This window comes from Dipteris shenzhenensis, chromosome 4, assembly GCF_047967505.1.
Source record: "Dipteris shenzhenensis isolate YYH24624 ecotype China chromosome 4, Dip_SZ_1.0, whole genome shotgun sequence".
Lineage (NCBI taxonomy): Eukaryota > Viridiplantae > Streptophyta > Polypodiopsida > Gleicheniales > Dipteridaceae > Dipteris > Dipteris shenzhenensis.
Window position 1 is genome coordinate 39183299 of NC_141599.1, and position 20621 is coordinate 39203919.

Below are 20621 nucleotides of genomic sequence, written 5' to 3' on the forward strand. Positions count from 1 at the left end.
CCAAGAATATGGTTTGCATCACCCAAGTCTTTCATGTCAAAAGACTTATGCAGTTGCTTCTTCAAAGCACTAATCTCTTGCTGAGATTTGCTGGCAATCAGCATGTCATCCACATATAGAATGAGTAGCATCAAACTGCCATCCTTTGCCCGTTTGTTGTACAAGCAATGATCGGTTTCACACCTATGATACCCTTGGGACTGCATGAAGGCATCAAACTTCTTGTACCATTCTCTTGGCGCCTGCTTGAGTCCATACAAGCTCCTCTTGAGCTTACACACAAGCTGCTCTTTCCCTTTAACAGCATATCCCTCTGGCTGACTCATGTAGATCTCATCATGAGGATCTCCGTGAAGAAAAGCAGTCTTCACATCCATCTGACATAAATCCATGTCCTCATGAGCAACAAGAGCTAACACTGCTCTCAAAGTAGTCATCTTGACGACAGGGGAAAAGATCTCATCAAAGTCAATGCCCTTCTCGTGCTTAAATCCCTTGGCAACCAATCTGGCCTTATAACTCGGTAAAGCATTTGAATCCACTTTGACTTTGTAAACCCATTTCCATGGCAAAACCTTTCTGCCTGCAGGTAGCTGCACCAAGTCCCATGTATCATTTTGAAGTAGGGAGTCCATTTCTGACTGCATGGCTTTCTCCCACTTCCTTTTCTCTGTTCTTCCCATAGCTTCCTTGAAGCTGGAAGGCTCACCACAATCTGTCAACATGATAAAATCAGCCACATTATTGGCTCCTAGAACAAACCTGTCAGGAGGCCGTTGTACACGGGTGCTCCTCCTAACAAAATGTTCCGGATTAGGCTGCTGTCTAGCCTGTTCGTCATGCATGACGGGTGGCTGTACCACCATATTTGGCTGTTCTACAGCCCCATTTGCTGACATATCCAGTGGTGCATCATTGGCAAAATTGTCTGGCTGATTTTCAGCCTGTATACCCTCTTGAACAGGGTTATCTACAGCAGCCTGCTGCTGCATATTAATGGGCATTCTTTGCTGTCCGACATCATCATAAACAACCCTCCTGTATTCCACAGGTTGCACGGGTTCTTTGTGTACACTATCCTCTTTAAAGATGACATCATTGCTGCGTATAATCTTCCGTTTGACGGGATCCCATAACCTTTACCCCATTTCACCTTCGTCACCGTAACTCATGAAGATGCATCTGAAATACTTTGGCTCCAGTTTGGTGCGCAGTTCTTTGCGTATATGAGCAAAGCACTCGCAGCCAAACACACGTAAGTGCTTATATGAAGGTGGCTTGCCAGACCACGCCTCCTCTGGCACTTTCAACTCCAAAGCCTTATTCGGCGACCTGTTAATTAGGTGAACTGCTGTTTGCACGGCTTCTGCCCAAAAGCCATGGGGCAATGCAGCATAAGACAACATACATCGAACCTTCTCCTGAATAGTTCGATTCATCCGCTCACTCACACCATTTTGAGATGCATTATGAGGGGCTGTGAGTTCCTGTTTAATGCCCTTAGCTTCGCAAAACTGTACAAAAGCATGTGACACATACTCACACCCCCATTATCGGATCTGAGGCATTTCAGCCTGCGACCTGTCCGATTCTCAACCTGAGCGACAAACTTCTTGAAAGCATCTAAGGCATCGCTTTTATGCTTCAAGAAATAGACCCACACTTTGTGTGTGGCATCATCAATAAAAGTAATGAAATACTTTGCACCCCCTAGTGATAGCTGTGGCATCTCACACAAATCAGTGTGTACTAGATCAAGCGGTGCTCTATTTTGGGGAGTTCTCCTCTTATGAGGAGTCATAGAATGCTTGCCAAATATGCAATGATCACAAGTAGGCAAATCTGAAAATGAAAGAGACGGCAGATAACCCAAACGTGACAGTTCTTGCATTCCTTTAACGGACATGTGTCCCAACCGGCTATGCCACAATGAAACCTTTGGCAGCTCGGTTATGGCAACAACATGATTACCTACACTGGAAACATAAAGAGGGTACAAGGTATCACTCTTATAACCCTCAGCCACTACAACCTGGCCATCAGTAATCACCCATTTGGAATCCCCAAATGTGGTGTGGTAACCACTGTCATCCAACAAGCCAGTGCTAATCAGATTTTTCTTGATTTGCGGCACATGACGAACACCATCAAGCATAAATGTGCGTCCATTAGGGAATACTATCTGTATACTGCCAATCCCTGCAATCTGACATGCATAGTTGTTCCCAAGGTGAACAACTCCATGAGTACCTGTGTAGAAAGTAAACCACTCCCTATGAGGAGTAACATGAAAAGAAGCACCTGAATCCAAGAGCCAGGTGTGCATGTCATGGCCATCAATAACCAATGTATGTGCAATTACAGCAGAAGAGCATAAAACATCATGTCTGTCACTTTCACTGTCCTCTGCTGCAACATTCACTGCATCCAAGTCATCTGCCTTGGCCTTGCCTTTGCCTTTGCTTCCACTGCCTGCATCCTTTGTCTCAGCCTTCTTGGCTTTCTGATCCCGTATAAACTTGAAGCACTTAGACTTCACATGTCCCTTCTTGCCACAGTAAAAGCATTCAATATTCTTTTTGCCACGGGACTGACTGCGGGATTTGGACTTTCCAGCAGATCTCCCCTTCTGCTGAGTCCTACCTCTTTCCTGTACCTGCAAAGCATTGGAAGACTTGCTGCCCATATTATTCTTCCTGCTCGTCTCCTCCATAAGGAGAGAGCTCTCCACATCAGCATACATAAGAGTGACATTTGAATTAGACAGGGTGGTCTTGAAAGTGTCCCAACTCTCAGGGAGGGTACACAACAAGAAAGTAGCCTTGAACTCCTCATCAAGGTTCAACCCCTGTGCAATCAGCTGTGTAAAGATGGCATTGAACTCACTCAAGTGTGAGGTCATAGCTGTACCTTCCTTCATGCGAAGATCGACAAGCTTCTTCAACCAATAAACCTTACTGGCTGAACTCTTTTGGGCATACAACTCTTCTAGCCTCTGCCATAGGCCATAAGAGGTCTTTTCAGCCTGAACATTGAACACAAGAGAATCACTGAGAGTAAGCATGATAGCAGCCCTAGCGGACAAATCAAGCTCCTCCCACTCATCATCTGACATCCCAGATGGCTTGACACCCTTCACCCTTATGGGCTTAGAAATCTTCTTTAGCAGAAGTACATTCAAACACTGTTCTGCCCATAATGCATAATTGTGTGCCCCTTCCAATTTCTTTATGTTCAGAATTGAAGATTCACTTCCCCCTGATGCCATATCAGAAAAGGAAAGTACCTGACTCCCTGTAAGTCACAAAATGACTAAATAAAATTCTGATTTCTCAGAAAACCTGCTCTATTTAGAGCCAGGAGCACTCACAATAGTGCTGTTTTTACTGTCAAAAAATCTGCAGCAAAACAGAAAATATTCCCTCCTGTCAGTGTACCTTCTGACACACTGTACCGTGCTCAAATAGACATAAAACAGTAACTTCAGAATGCTGCAGCTGTTCCACAAGTGCTTTATCAGTGCATCATCATCTGACGAAGCACAAAACACTGCTGTCCTGGACACTTCTCCCACCTCAGATGAGGTATTGCACTGATTTGATATGCATAAACCACTTGTCATACACTGTTTTGTCCACTGAAAAAGGCTCCAAACACCTCAGCCTGTCACAAACCTGCAACAAAGAAGGGGACAAATCCCAAGCAATCACCCTTCTGCCAAGGGGGTAAAAGGCATCTGAAGTTCTCAAACAGTAACGCAAGTGTTCACAAGCAAAATCTGGACAAAAGCCCCTTGATTTGACACCTGTACCAAGTGAAAAACACCTCAACACTGAGGTAGCATACAAAATACAGCGCTCTCTTGGCACTTTCACCTGACAATGTAATGCATAAACGGCCCTGTATACACAGTAACAACACAGATCCCAACGTACAAACACTGAAGAGAATCTTTTGAGCACTGTCAACGATGGACAGTTAGGGACCGAGTAAACTCGATGCGCCCTGGCCAAGCGTGGCTCAACTGAGATTTTTCAAAGTGTCGTACACAGAATGTGACCTGCAAGAAATGTCACTGAATACACTGCGGAAACAAGACCAATGTGGGCACCCTGGCTCCACACTGCCTCAAGGCATACACTGCATAAACTTCCAAGCAAAAGCCCTTTGAAATTGTCACCCGAAAGCTGAGATTTGCACTCAGCAAAAGCATAAAAGCCCTCTGCAAAATCAAGGCATTTGACCTTCCCGAAACAAGATAACTGTGCAACCACCACACACTGTGGCACTAGTCACCTCAAGCACGAGGGACACGAGGGTACTTGCTGTACCTTCAACACACAGTTTTGAGAACTGAACAAAGAACTGAACAACCGGGAATGAAGAGCAGAGTGCTCTCTCTTTTTCTTCTTCCCAAAAAAAAAAAAAAAAGTGCCTCCTGTACCTGTTGTACCTGCGCAGGGTACCTGCTGTACCCTGTACCTACGAGGGCACAAATCCCAAGAAAAAAAAATTTGACCTGTACCTCCCTGACGCAGCGTCCATACGGCGGCGTCCGTATGGTACGGTTGCCTTGCTGGCCACGCGACCGTACAGCCGTACGACGGTCTGTACGGATTCCGTACAGCCGGTACGGGTGGCTGTACAGGTCGCTCCTGTACGGCTGCCCGTGTGCAGCCTGGGTGCGCGCCGGCGCTGCGCGCTGGCTGCGCCCGCTTGGTAGCGGGTCGCAGCTAGCAGCAGCTAGCTGCTGCTGTTGCAAGTGCGCGCTGCCCCGCTCTACCCGCACGCTGTCCTACTCTTCCCGCGCGCTGCTCGCTGCTATAGGGTGCGATGCCCGAGGGGAGAGGAAGGGGTAGAGGGAGGGGTAGACCGGAGTGGAGTGGGAGAGGTAGAGGCTCTGATACCAGTTGAGAGGGAAAGGGAGAGGGAGTGGAACGACGAAGACAGAGAGAGAGAGGGGGAGACACAAAAGTGTGGGTGTGAAGTATTGAGCCACACCACAAACTCATAGGTTTTATTAGGATTAGGCTTTCACCCAATGACTGTCTTAAGACAGTCATAGGTGTCATAACTTTAACAAAAGGGTGGCAATGTGCCTTTACCCCAACACAGGATTACACAGGCTCTTGGTGGGTGCCTCGATGAGGTACAGGGTTTACTTTCAAAGCAAACACACCGGCAATACACCAGTCTGGTATGTACTTGATATTTTACATTTGAGCCTTTATAGCATGCTGTGGAGAGACTATGCTCTTCATTTGTCTTAGGTGATACGAGATTGGAAGGAATTGGCCTTCTTCGAAGGCAGAAGGGGAAGTATTGGTGCTTTTTCAAATCTCGGACGCAGATTGCTAGAAGGTGATGGACAAAGAGTACTGAAGCCAGAAGCGTACCTGCTTGAAAACTCAGCGAGAGTTCATGGTCCAGGTTATCTAGAAATATTCATTGGTTGCAGACCTTGCCAAAGGAAGAACGGGTTGAAACAAACCCTCAGAGCATGGTGCCTGGAAGACACTAGGTTGTTCACTCATTATGAGGGGGACAACTGGAAGATCGTGACGGCTGGATTGCTCGAGTTCAAAGGCGGGGAACGTGACTGAAGGAGGTTGTCACGAGGACGTGAAAAGTGATGTAAAGTATCTTCGTAACTCGACCTACACTTAACCCGGGGTTAATCATGGTTAAGTGTTGTAATGGTTTGGCCGTGAGGGACTGGCTAGAGGAAGTGCACACTTCCTAGAAGTTTCTAGGGGCAAAGTCTAGGTGCACCACTAGGTCCTAGGGGCAAGGCAAAGGCTTTAAAAGAGGGGTCTAAAAGTTGCGCCCAAGGACAACCAATGTTATCCTTGGTATGGGAGTTACTTTAATGAAGGGGCAAATAGCAAGGAGGAGGTGCCATTTGTCATGCATGTGTATGCATGCCCTTCCCCCACCTTCCATCTCTCTCCCCTCACTCTCCCAGAGGTGTTGGACGTTTTCAATTGTTCTTGTGCAGTTTTTGAGCTGTTTCAAGCCTATTTTCAACCGTTTTCAGCCGTTTTTGGTTGTTCCAAGGCTAGTACGCACTTTTAGGAAGTGCCAGAAGTCATTATTGAACTTTCTGAAAATTTTCGTACGGCTGTACGGATTCCGTACAGCCGTGTGCAACTGCCTCCAGCAGGTGCCCAGGGTTGTCTTTTGCTATGCTGGACCTTTCTGCACGTGTTTCTAGCTGTGTGGTGGCTTCTGGAGCTGTTTTGGACCAGTGCAAGCTGATGGAGGAACTTTCCCTATTGCTTTTGGCACCCTCTCTTAGGAGGACTCAGGCACAAATCCCGAGGCAATCATTTTGGGGCAAATCTGTGGCTCTTTCTTGTTCACCCTCCGCTCTCTACCTTCATTTCTCTCTTCTCCTGATTGTTGGAAGACACCTGCACCCTGCGAGGAGCCTGGACAGAGGATAGGTGCGAGGAAGGAGCTCACCCCTCTGCCACAGACAGCGGGAGTTGGTTCCAGGTTCTGTTTTTCCTTATTCTTTCTTGCTTTGCAGCTTTTTGCAGTGCATGCATGTTGTTTGCAGGTCTTTCAGGACTCCTACAGGTTCTAGCAAGAACCCAGAGGCAAGGGTGATCCTGTGGAAGGCCTAAGGACAGTGTGGATGCATGTGATAGCCTCGAGGCTGCCTTGAGCTCAGTTTGCCAGTGGTTTGGATGCCTGAATGCCTCTAAGTTGGGTCAGATCAAAAGTGAATGCCTGAGTATGCCTTGCTAGTGGGAATTCTAGTGGTGCACTTGGATTAGATGCCTTGAAGACAAGTAGAGGATTTGCAGAGAGGAACAGTGCAGGGTTGAAGCCCTCTTGTAAAGCATTTCCATTCAGAAGCATTAAATAAGTACCGTAAGGGACGCCAAGGCATTTGGGGCTAGTGGGTGCACTGTGTACTATTTTCATTGAGCAGGGGCATTCTAGCCTCACCTTTGTTTTCGTTGAAGCTTGTTTCTAAGTTGTGCTAAGTGATTGAAGTGACTGAAGCTTGCATTGTGGCCATTTATGAAGTTTATGACTGAGTAGAAGAAGATCATTGCCCTTTTGTTTATCGAAGGCCGGTTTCAGAGGTGGTGCCAGGAGGTGCTACCAAAGATGGACTTGTGTACCAGGATGGTGTGCGGAAGCGGAACCAGACCTGGTGGAGCAGGAGCCACTGGATAAAAAGCCAGGAAAAGATTTCAACATCGAAATCTTCCAGAGGACTACGACCGGGGAGTTACTGGAGCATCGTCATCAACGTGTTGGCATTGGGCCTGGATGTGTCAGTGAGAGGGGGTGTTGGAATGCTCACCTCCCCATCTGTAAACCCCCATATGAGGAGAGCATGGGGGGGTGAACCTAGGCAGAAAAGATAAGGGAGGGGGCTGTGACATTGGCAGCACCTCATAGGGAAAGGACAGCCATAAGGGGCAGCACATGAGCTGTCATGTGGGCAGCACAGCAGCCTTTCAGAGGTGCTTCAAGGGTTGTCTGTACAGGCTGGAACAGGCCCCGAATCGAGGCGGACAGGTGGCGCTGACAGGTGGCGCGCAACTGTACGGAGCAGTACGGGGCTGGATGAGGCCTGTTGGAGCAGCAAAGGAGGCTGCCATGAGGCAGGGACCTGCCTTTATATAGGCTGGGCCCTTGCCTTGATTGGAGGGCCAAGGCCCTAGAAAAGTGGGCCCAAAAAGCCCCGGTTTGTGAGCCCTAATAGGGCTGGACCAGCCACAGACTGGTCGGCCAGTCTCGTGCAGGCTGGTGGGTTTTGCCAGCCCCCTTGGGGCCTATAAAAGGAGAGGCATTTGGCCTGATAACAATATCACTTGAAGCAGCAGTTGGGGAGCAGACAGCAGCAGCCACAGGCCCACCCTTGGACCTACACACAGGAGGAGAAGGAGGCTGACATAGGGCTGCAGACTGAGCTCAAGGTGCTGCCCACCTAGGCTGGGTTCCGGACAGCAAGGTGGAAGGGATCTAGAAAGAGAGTCTACATATGCTCGAGGTAGAGCACGCGGGCTCAGAGATCTAGAAGTGCCAGGCTTGTAGTAGAAGGACCTTTTGGTATTGTATCCTGTCCTAGTTTCTAGACGGACGGAAATATAAAGTGTTGCTTCTATATTTGTCTCTAAGCATGGTCTATTTACTGGCTTGCACATCTATGCACATAAGTTAAGAAGTTTGTGATTCCACACCCCACATCACACTGTGTGAGCTCCTGGGCATTACTATCAGTCTTCCGCTGTGCGTACCCTTCTTCTAAGTTTCTCTTCAGCTTTTCATCCTCAAACGGATGGCCAAACTGAAGTTACAAATAGTACACTCTTGGATTTGCTGAATTTTTATGTGCATGACCAGCAAACCTTTTGGGAGAAATTCTAACAGAGCTCGCTTACACCGTGAAAAGCCAAAACAATAACAAAGGGGAAGCGGATTTGTAACTCTTGTTGGAAAGAAGGTCATGTCAGAAAAATTGCTATAAGAAGCAACTTGACGATCAATTGAAGACTATGAAGGAGAAAGCTTGCATTGTCAGGGAATCACTCCGATGGTGAGAAGCTGATGACTTTGAACATGACTGGCATTTTAGAAGCTTTACATTGCATTTCAGATAGTTCTGGATCTTCGTGGGTGTTCAATCAGTTTGTGGTGATTTGGCTCTTCGTAGCCTGTGGGTAATCACTGTTGTCGGTTCAGCTTTGGCTTACTCCTAGTGAGTAAGCCGGCATTTGTTGCACTTGGCTTTGTTTTGTTTAAAGCAGTTTGTTCGTTTGGATCCTGACTGACTTTTTATCATTCTTCTGGAGCAGTTATGTCATTCTGTAATGGGAAGTGACTTTTTATCATTCTTCTGGAGCAATTGTGTCCATATCAAGATCCTTGCATTGGAGCAATTTGTTCGTCTGGATCCTAACTGGCTCTTTCCATTTGCAGAGCAAATGCAATTCATAGTTGGAGCATGGAAGATATGGAGATCAATGTAAGGAAAAAGCGAGCCAGGATCCCTACAAATCAGGATTCCATGTTTTTGTCATGACAAGAGAAATCACTAATCCGTGATTGGTAGACATTGAAAACATTATTATATATTATACGCCAATGGTGTAACATGTATTTGTATTTATGATGGACATCGACCGATTTGTTATGGCAGTGGATCATCTGAGTAGATAGGACTAGTCGAGCTAGAGCCACTACTTCAAACGGCATCGAATCAACTTTGGAAGCCCTGAGGTAAGGACTTTCTCTAATTTTTGTGATCTTTGGACGGGGAACGGGGTGACTCCCCCCTTGTGCGAATAGACCCTTAAAACCCTTAAACCGTGAGGAAAAGAGACCCCCCCCATTCTCCTCAACGAAAAGTCAGATTGGAACAAGATTTCAAGGGGGTGATCCACCCATCAAGTACCCCTTATAACGGTATCTAGAGCACCATTCCGCTCAAAACAAGTAGCCCAAACGGAGTATATTAGTTTACAGCATAAAAACAAGGAAGAAAGGCTAAAAGAGAACAAAGAAGAGGTCAAATGCAGTAGTTTTTTGACACCATTCCGCTCAAAACAAGTAGCCCAAACGGAGTATACCAGTTTACAGCATAAAAACAAGGAAGAAAGACTAAAAGAGAACGAAGAAGAGGTCAAATGAAGTAGTTTTTCGACACAAGCGAAGCAGGAGTCGGATAAGTACCACCAACTCTACAACACTTGACTTTTGCTGTAAAATAAACCCCTTTTCTGAAATTACAGCAAGCCATTTTCTCTTGTATTACTAAAAGGAAAGAATGGAAGGAGGAGGGATATTTAATAATGAAATTGTCCTTTTTCCTCCACTACCAGAAGGACATAGGGAGAGAACACCATCACCTCCTCCTGAAGAGGATAATGTAGATGAGAGTTACACACATATTGAGTATGATAACCCACGTATAGAATTACCTTATCTCTCCTTCAAGAATCTCTTGATAGGGAGTTTTCCTTCAGAAATGAAAGGAGAAACGAGTTCATCCAAGAGCAAGGCGCTGAGTTTACGCCTTTAACTCAAAATCTCATACACATGGATTATAATCCAAGTGCAGGAGGGAGAGAGGAGTCTCCCGTTGATAAGCTGGTTTCTCAGCTTAGCCATATGATTGAACAGTCCATTATGACAAAATTAGGGACTAAGAAAGTGCTGAATTTTAGGGATGACGATTTAAGTACCCCCTCAAAGAGAGCTAAATTCCAACCCCGAGAGAGAATAGAGTTCCCAAAGTATGATGGAGCAAGAGAGGTGGACAAAATCCTCAATTGGATTCGTCATTTTGAGTTATATTTTGCTCATCAAGATAAGACCGACCATGAGAAGCTTGCTCTTGCCACACTGCATCTACAAAAGGATGCTTTAATGTGGTGGTCCTTATCACAAACGGGAAAAGAGCCTATTCTTCAATGGTCCAAATTTGTAGAGCAGCTTAAGGCCACTTTCATGCCTCCGAGGCATGAAGAAGAATTGACCTTCCGCTAGGAAAGGTTGAGGCAATTCGAAAACGAGAGTAACGCTGAATTTACAGCTAGGTTCAGGAAACTCTCTTTAGAGTTACCTGAGAAGAGTGAGGATGATAAAAGGAAGAAGTATTTAGTAGCCCTAACCCTGAAAGTGAGGTATAAGGTTGAAATGTTCAACCCAACCACCTGAAAGACCTCACTAAATTGGCTGACATTCCTGAGAGGAAATTGAATCCTCGTAAACCCTTCAACAAAGGAAATGAGATAGCCATTGTACAAAATGTTAACAACCAATCACGTCCTGGATGGATACCATTTCCTTCCATGACTGATGATGAGAAGAAAAAGCTAATTAAGGAGGGTAAATGTTTCGGATGTAAGAAACATAAGCCAGGGCATCCATGGCATAAATGTCCTACTCTATTAGCCAAAATTGCCAAAACCAATTCTGTAAAAGGGAAAGACAAAGCATCCAAGCAGGAGGGTGAGGCTTCTACCTCCTGATCCCAAGACTCTACGGTGAACATAGAACTAAGAGTAAATGCTATCCATTCAGCCAACATTGGTGTATGGATGTGTGAACTGAATAGAGAGTAGACATATTCATTGTGGAGTATAGACGGAGAAAATTTCGTGTAGAGCGTTTGATAGAATGAATAGGGCTGAAATAGAAGAGTTGAAAAAAGAGATTGAAGGTCTATAGTTTCTATAGACTAAGTAGTTCTCCATTGCAAAATCATAATAGCCAAAGTCTATCTAGTTTAATAACACATTTGGGTGAGAGAATCGTTTTAATACTGACCAGTTTGTTGAGAATATGTTTCAACTTATTGAGCAGGTTACTATAAAGAGATTTCAGCAGCTTGGTATTCAGAAGAGAATTCTGAGTATGAAGAGATATTGAAGCACTGCAGTGGTACTTCTGCATTTTGAATATTCAGCATCAAGAGGAATCAGAACTTGAAGATGGGATTTAAGTTTTGATTCAGAAGAGATCGTGTACTGCCAAGAGAAGAATATTTGCAGATTATGAAGAGGAGATGCAAATGCAGAAGTAAAAGAGAAGCGTACGCAAGAGAAAGAGACAAGAGAGGATCCAGAAGAGAACTTCTGCCCATTCAAGCAAGAGGGAGTGTCATGACAAGAGAAATCACTAATCCGTGATTAGTAGATACTGAAAACATTATTATATATTATATGCCAATGGTGTAACATGTATTTGTATTTATGATGGACACCGACCGATTTGTTATGGCGGTGGATCATTTGAGTAGATAGGACTAGTCGAGCTGGAGCCACTGCTTCAGACGGCATCGAATTTGGACATGTGATACTTATTCTATTAATAAAAATATGCACACACGTGTCTAGGTCCTAGGGGCAATAGGAAGGGAAGGGTGCATTAAGGTGCATTGAATGGTAGATGCATGGGTCATAGGCTAAGGGTAGGTGTAAATGGGAAGATGGAACTTGAGTGATCTCAAGGGACATTAATGAAAGGGTATCACTCTTTCATTGTGAATCTCACGTAGCATTCTTCATTCATATTGCATTCATCTGCCATCTCTCTCCCATCTTGCATGTAGGTCAAAATAGAACCAGGTACTCTCGCGAGGGCGCTCTTCCCCATTGGAGGGCCAATTGGTATTCAAATTCTGCATGCATTGCACACATTTGCATTCTTGAGAAGGCTGTTTCTTCACAGTTTCCAAGGGCTAACTTCAGAGGTACGGATCAGAAACCTATTTTACCAGACTACAGAATGACGCAACTACCGTTTTGGAATAGTATTTGGGCAAATAAACAATACTTATTCTGCTGTATCAATCTCTTCAGTCTTGCTTTCACATCAATACATTTTAGTATCTTTTTCTTTCAAAGAAGGCTGCTAGGGTTGACTCATTAATGGAGCTAATAGAATGTAAATTACGATTATATGCAATTGCAAGAGACTATTGAGTGAGACGTGGGTGCCTGATGGACTATTGCTCAAAACCTCTTATGTTTTATACGGCCCATGTGATGAATGACCAACCATTTCCCAGGTGCTAATCTTTCCTTTGAAAGTACAGAGCAGAACAGTAACAGAGCAAGAGTATATTGACAAGCAGGGATATTTCAAGGATTTTATTGTGTCAATTTAATCCAACTCTCTCTCACCTTTTGAGTTTCTGCTAGTTAAATGAAACAGTAAAGTAGCACTTTAAGGATACCACAAGATGCACTGAACTTGTCCCCCTTTGAAATGATGAGCTTTGTACAAATATTCTTGGCTGCAGGAGGGTCATGCTTAGTAAATAATAGGACAGGTCAGTGCAGCATCTTGCTTTATAAAATAAGCCTTTTGGTCTCAAGGCCCTCTAGTTCCTGCGCTTAAGAGCTCAGGGGAAACTTTCGCTTAATTCAAGCACCTGTAAGAGAGATCGATAAAGAAAGTATAATTTATAACATTATCCTCTGGTGTATTACTAAAGCAAAACACTGGAATTGCTTAAAGTTGCCAAAAACATACAGTCTGATGCTCAAAATAGGTTATCTTAATTGTTAGCATGAACTGTAACCACACTAACAAGGATTTTTAAGGGCAAATGAATCAAGTCTTTAGAGTGTGAAAAGCTCAATAATAACCCAAAAGAACACACTCAATAATCTTCAGCTTAAGCCAAGGGAAAAGGATTGCGAGCATGCATCATAGGTCTGGTCTTCTGTACGCCCGTCGTGGAGGCAGTCACATTTTACTTGAATCTATAACTGCTCAGAAGGATTGATGAGCTGCTTTCAGCCTCCTGCACAACCTGCTTGACGCCATTTTCAACGACAAAAGTCCTCTCACGTTTTGAATACATCATAAAGTAACTCGTTCATTCTCTCATAAGTAAGCACTGTAACAAGACTATTGGCCGCTCAGAACACAACAGGAAGAACGTTTACCTGGGCTACAGCAACGGAAGGAAAATTACTCATGTTTCGCCCCCTTTAAGATCATCAAATTACTGAAGACTCCTTGACCTCCGGAACCTAAAAATGCTCAGGCAAACGAAAACGAAGCCCAAGTCTTGATGCTGTCCAAAATATGCTTTCGAAAACCATTCATTTAGATTTCGCCGGCAATAAGCTTTACTATCAAAAGTGTGGCATGGCTCACCACGGCTTCTCCATCGATCACGCATTTGGCGTTGGCTGCGATTCATTGCTGGCTTCTTCCGATAGCACTTGTAAAACCTTCTGCTCTTTCTCACATCAGCGGCATTCATTAAGCTGTTGACCTTAGAACCTTGGGTCCGTTGTCCAACATTCCATCGTAGGTGTCGTTCTTAAAATTCACTAACTCTTCATTTCCAGAATGCAAAAGCAAAGAAATTTTCAGTAGCTTGCAAGCGCCTTCAAAATAGACGTTGGTATATTATCCACTTAGCGGGGTGATACCGACTACCTTGTTGATCTCACTTATATTTGCTGGTGCCGAGTTCAATGTGGTAACTCCAAAATTGCCGTTGCCTATGCGCATCTCAAGCAGCTTCCCCTCGAAACAGAGCTTTCCCGTGTGTACGCTTTCTCAGCAGCTTATTTGCCTCTGTCTCTGACCCCTGTCCATCACGGGTACGTCAGCAGGATCAAAAAGACCACTGAATTGCATCTAAGTTGTAGTCGATTGGCTCTTGTGTAATTTCCCAACTCGTGCCCGGACTGCTGACCACAAAGTTAACAGCTCAACGATGTGTACAGGGAAACTGCGAAAACAGTGACAGAAGCTTGAAAACACCCTACTGATCAGCAAGATGAAACCTTGAAGCTCTGGCTATGGCGACCAAGACAGGGAGGGAAAGCTTGAAGCTTGGCTATGGCGAGCCATATACAAAAAAACTAAAAAAAACTTTAAAAAACTGCTTATAGAAACAAATAAAAAAACCCCGATTGCGTGGCACCCGTTTCCCGGTCACCCCCTCTACTTTCCCTGACGGCTGTCACCGGCTACAGCCGGTTTCGGTCCCCCCGCCTGCCGGTCTCCCCTCCAAATATCCTACCACCCCTAAAAAGTGCAGCCGCTTTTTGCAGCCAGCTTTTCAGGCCGTCCGATCTGCCACGTGGCGCACGATCGCGCGGCCAGGAGCGTATCGCTTTGTTGCACTTTTGGCCGCACGGCTGGCCTTTTTTTTCCTGCCCTTTTTGTTTTCAGGGGAAAATTTCCTGTCCCACCACGTGTCACTTGTCTTAGCCCTTTCACAATACTCGACCCCCAAGCCTAGAACATCCACAATCATATGTGGCCTTTTGCCTTGTATTTATGTGCCTCGGCTTGGGTGAGTCCTCGTTTACACATCAATCAGGGTGGGTTCAGACCACTCGGCCGCCCAACCAACACTCACCCGCCCAACCAACAAAGAAGAGAGGAGGACCGGTGGGTGTCTTACCTGGTGGACAAGATATGTTCAAAAAGCTTGCATGTAATTGCAACAAGCTTGGATTGGTGGAGTGGATAGATGGTCTCCTTTGTGTCAGACACGTGGCACAAGTTTGATTCGCACTCCGCACATAATGCTATATTATTATTTTGGAGGTGCAGCCACGATTTCGATTGGTCCAAGTGGGATGATTCCCCTCCAAAACTCTTTTTATGCACAACCGGGCGGGTGGTGTAAAGCCCTCGTCACTTCACATAGGTGATTGTGTTTGACACTTCCAGTACTGGCTCACTGCGCGACATGCATGAAGAGCTCAACCTTATCCAATGGGCTTCTCTGTTCATCCTTGTTTTAAAACAACCTTCTTCTTGTACCTTTAACTAAATCTCCCTTCTCCATGCCCCACATATGAAACCCTATGTCATCCTCAATTTCAAGTTAGCTCTAAGCGCATGCAAACCAAAGATGTAGTCCTTTAGGAGGCAACCTATACATACATACATACATACATGCGTACGTGTGTGTGTGTGTTCTCACCAAAAAAAAAAGTGTGTGTGTATGCATGTATGTATATGTATAAGTATATGTGTATGTGAATGTGTATGTGTATGTGTATGTGTATGTATATGCATATGCATATGCATATGCATATGTATATGTATATGTATATGTATATGTATGTATGTATAAGCCATGTCCTCTCCTCAAGGTGAGAGGTCCAAATATATGTATGCATGTATGTATATGTATATGTATATATATATATATATGTATGTATGTATGTATGTATGTATGTATAAGCCATGCCCTCTCCTCAAGGTGAGAGGTCCATTATAGCCCTATTGTCGGTAGTTATTAATTAATATGCAAATAGCTTGAGAGAGGGGAGAGAAGTAGGGCCAAAGCAGAAGGTTATGCGTAGCACTAAAAGATGGTGAAACCGTTATAGCCTTGCTATCTATAGTTGTTAATATACATAGAGAGAGGGGAAAACACAAGGCCAAAGGAAGAGGTTGTGGGTGGCACTAATTAATGGATAAGGGGAAATAACTATTGAATTTAGTGCAAGTGTCATAGGCTAAATTTAGGAAGTAAAGCTTGAGTTTAAAAAACCCACCCCAAACCAATGCCTTGCATAGAATAGATTAAAAGGCACTCAACAAGGTTATACTTTCTTTATGCATTACAACACTTATTTATCACCCTTTTCTAAGGAAACTCTCTCTCTCTCTCTCTCTCTCTCTCTCTCTCTCTCTCTCTCTCTCACAATGCCTTCACATGTTAGAACATAAAGCTTTCACGTTCATATTCACATGAAGAATAGGTGATCTTTTTAGAAAATAGTTATACGACCTCAAGTCCAAAGCTTTAGCACTATTTAAGCCATCAAAGGGTAGTCCGAGGGGAGAGAAACACCCACCAAAATCTTTTGATTTACCGCCCTTATCAGACGTTAATCCAAAAAAAGAAAAGGTAAGTTGATTTGTCCCCCGTATTAGGAGTTAACTCAAATAAAGAAAGGGCAAGATTCATCTAGCCCCCACATCCTTCTCACAAAACGCTTTGTCTAGCAATGCAAGTAAATCTCCCTCCATTTCAAAAAGAAATTCATATTTCTCTGTGCATTTGAGTACTATGAAGGACTTTGTAGCCTGCAAGCAAAGCAAAAAAATGAATATTTTTAAAGCTTGATGTTCTAGCTTAAAATTTTTTATTTTATTTTTGCTCTATTTCCAGGTTAGATCAAGACAGAGATACACTCTCAATGGACATTGAAATGCCAAATTTTTTTACCTAGAATAGGCCACATTGACGTGGCCTATTCTAGGCAAAAAATTTTGCATTTCTATGAGCATTTAAGTGTGTTGTTGAAGTACATTGAAGTACATTGTAGCTTCAAGCAGAGCAAAAAATGATTTATTTCTAGCTAGAACAGGCCGCGCTAGTGCGGCATGTTCTAGCTAAAAATACTTCGTTATTTGGCTCTAGTGGAGGGCTAGATCAAGATAAAGATACATACTTGATGCACATTGAAATGCAAAATATTTTAAACTAGAACATACCAGACCGGCGTGGCCTATTCTAGGTTTAAAAATTTACATTTTTATGTACCTCTTAGTGTGTTTCTTTAGGCCTCTAAGAGAGCCAAAGAAATGAAATTTTTTAGGTAGAACAAGCCACCCAACGCGGCATGTTCTAGCTTTTAAAAATTCATACCTTATGCCTGCATGGGGGCTTCAAGGCATGAGTCCATGGCTAGGGAGATGGCATTCCATGGAGAGAGGAAGAGGTAGAGGAAAGCCGGATGAGGAAGGATGAGGTAGAGGGACGAAGGATGAGGTAGAGCGAGGGATGATGAGATAGAGCAAGAAATGGTGGAGAGGATGAGGTAGAGCAAGGGAGGATGAGGTAGAGTGAGAGATGGAGAGGATGAGGTAGAGGGAGGGGGGATGAGGTCTATAGAGCAAGAGATGGAGACGATGAGGTAGACGGAGGGAGGATCAAGTAGAGCAAGAATGAGAGATGAAGATGATGAGAGATAAAGATGATGAGAGATGAAGACGATGAGAGACGTCTTTGCAGGTCCTTCACATGTGTCATCCTTAAGGCAATGGCGTCCGAGGTAAGTATCTCTAACCAGCATCCGAATGATGGCATCTGAGCAAACATTCGAGCAATGACATGTCTAGATTGAGGCACAGTGAGCAGGTGAGCGCGATGGCAACAAGTAGGCAAGGGCTCAAGCGGGTGAGGGGGGTATCAGTGGAATGAGGGCTCAAGTAGGTGTTGGCAGTAAGTAGGCAACAATGGCACACAACAAACTTTGAGCGAGAGGGGTAAGAGGGGAGTAGAGAAGAAGAGTGAACCTGAGAGAGAGAGAGAGAGAGAGAGAGAGAGAGAGAGAGAGAGAGAGAGAGAGAGAGAGAGAGAGAGAGAGAGAGACTTTCTACCATATACATGGCACATATTAACCTTTTTGTAACCTACACTATTTTAGTAAGGCAGCTTGGGAGAGTACATGGTCCTATAGAGGAGGAAAATTGGCTTCATATTGAACTAAAGATACTCACCCCATTGTTTCCAATTTTGAGGTATCATCATTCACTGTATATGTACCATACAAAACATGGTTTGAGATGTTCCTACTACATGGGATAATGATGAATCATCCTTTTTAGAGAGGATATAAGCAAAGTTCCCCACACATGGAGCATCTGGAAGCCAAAAAATCTATTATAGAGGTGCCTCACGAGGCATCACCTACCAAGGTTGTTGGAGTTTATTAAACTTACATAGTGATATTGTGACATTAATAACAAGTGGAGTTGTAGTTTGAAGCATGTAGTCCCACATTAAAAGGTGCTTGTGTTAACATACCTTTTTTGTGGATGGATGCATGTGAGTGGAGCTCCTTCGATATCATGTGGTATTCATACATTATTTGCTTATAACGATCTTGGATCGTCTTGATTGAGCATGTCATGTGTCTTCTCATCCTCATGTGTCTAGTAAAGCTTTGAATGGATAATTTTGGTTTTGTATTTCAGCACGCACACTTTGGGGGATGGATAAGGGAGGTTTATTCATGCGTCGCCTATTGCCATTCATGACATATATCTATTCTCATCTTTTATGTCCAATGCATAGGACTATATTTGGCATGGGGACCTAATCAAAATGGGCTATCCTGATCCCCTTCCTGCACCATCAATTGGGATCTAAGATTTCTTATTTATTATTGCATCTAAGGATATACACAAATTCATTCAATAGTATGATGGTAAACTTTTTTCGGTGGATCCTTAGAGTCAACACTTACTATTGATTTAGTTGAGCATTTTTTATTGGTGCCAAATTCGGGAATTATTTGTGAAGTCACCTAATAATGCTCTTTCTACGGTACAAATCTATCCAGGATCATTGGTAGAATCATAACCAATGATGAGTCACAATATGATGACTATAAAAAGAAGTTGGATGGCATTATGAAGGCCTTTTGTTGTTCCCACAATGCAGAATATTCATTAGATAGTGGTGGAGGAAGGAAACATAATATCATGGTCGCTCCTTTTTCCTCCAAGATGCACTCTCTCATTCCCTTCAATTCTTTGTCTCAGGAGGATAAGGAAATTCTTACACAATCTAACAACTTGACCCTTAATGGGAAAGACATCTCTGTTAATCCATTCATTGCAAGAAGGAAACTAGAAGGGACCTTTTCCCACCAGCTGGATCATAAACTTTGGGCACTAAATGATCTTAGTGTACCATCACCCATTACTTTTGAAATGTGGGCTGTTCTTGGTGGTATGATTGATAACGGTGAAGCAATTCTCAACAAGAACTCAAGAAGATGGCTATGGATGGCATACCAACATATACGGATAGTGTTGTCTTCCTAGAACTCTTTTCATTAAATCAGCTTGAAGAGTCTTTTTGTAACTTTAAATATGGCATATTCTGTAGCCATAAGACTCTTCCACCCGCCAAAAAATTACTTGATGTATGGAACTACATGAGGCCTTATTTAAAATGCAATTGTACTAGTACTGGCATACAGTGCCCTAATAAGGTCATGTGGTCCAATCATGTAGTATGGTTTTTTCTCAACCATATCCACCAATTTATACATGGTGTTCCTCCTTCCTACTATTCTTAATAAAGTAAGCTATGGTTTTTCTTGTTACCCAGACTTTGTCAACAAAGAGGTTAGGAACTTGGTAAATGAACCGGATCTAGATCTTTTCCAAGGACTAAATGGGTCTATCTTGCTTACCAATTTGGTGCAGTTTCATCATCCCTTCAGATACAGTGATGATATCTGTTTGGTGAATGTATCTAATCCTTCACTATTATTTTCCATGGGGGATGTATCCATTTATACTCTTGATTTTGTGGAAATCATCGCTGAGACATCAACTTTCTACCAGCTTGAAAAATCGATGCATTCTTGGTACAAGTGCAAGATTTCTTAGCATGGAAATTCTTATTACTTAAACAGCAGATGGGACCTTTATTATAAACAAATATAATAAAAGGGATTTCTCCCTTTTAATGTTAGTAGGTCCATGAGGGTTAATAGTAATAGACCTTTAAAGTTATGCTATATGGCCATCTGCTCAAATATAATCCCAAATCATCTACATATGCAACAGTACAAAATAGGCGGCTTACTATATCCATACACTTTTCACATGTTTAATGGAAAACGGATGCAACAGTTTATGACTATAAAAATTTGTACTTAAGTTTCTCAATGAGGACTTCCCAATGTCAAGATCAATGTTATTGAGTTAATAAAACTCTTTTAGTCATTCACATTCGTGGTGGGCAGCATGACCCTTCCCTATGAGGGGGCATGTGGGCTCATGTTTTTGTGGGAGGATGGTTGGGCGCGCACGCGCTTGCATGTGCACACACACATACCCACACACACACACACGTGATGGCGTTATTGTTTGGCATAAATTCAAGCATCGCATTGGTATAAAGAGGATTTGAGCATAATAGGCATTGGATCAATATTGATATGATGAACCTAGAAAACCCTTTTTCACAAGGCAGTTTACTGATAGGAATAATGAGGTCTTTTCCTAACAATATTTTGTAGCATGGGAAGATGGTATAAACCATGTTTGTGAGGACCAATTATAACGTATGGTCAAAGCTTTGTTTGGATGGTTATGAGGAAATGGGAGGTTGACTAGATATGAAGCGACTCGTT

The 20621-nt window shown here is 43.6% G+C and overlaps 1 pseudogene across 1 annotated transcript in view; it reads right to left on the reverse strand.

Moving 5' to 3' along the window:
* The window catches only part of LOC147902834 (uncharacterized), a 66907-nt pseudogene extending 52574 nt beyond the window's left edge, over positions 1-14333 (reverse strand). The window contains exons 1-3 of the transcript XR_015540835.1: positions 13927-14333; positions 13639-13823; positions 13425-13511 (exon numbers count right to left, since the gene is read on the reverse strand). The product of XR_015540835.1 is annotated as an uncharacterized LOC147902834 (transcript). The remainder of the gene's footprint in view (positions 1-13424; positions 13512-13638; positions 13824-13926) is intronic.
* Positions 14334-20621: the final 6288 nt, after the last annotated feature.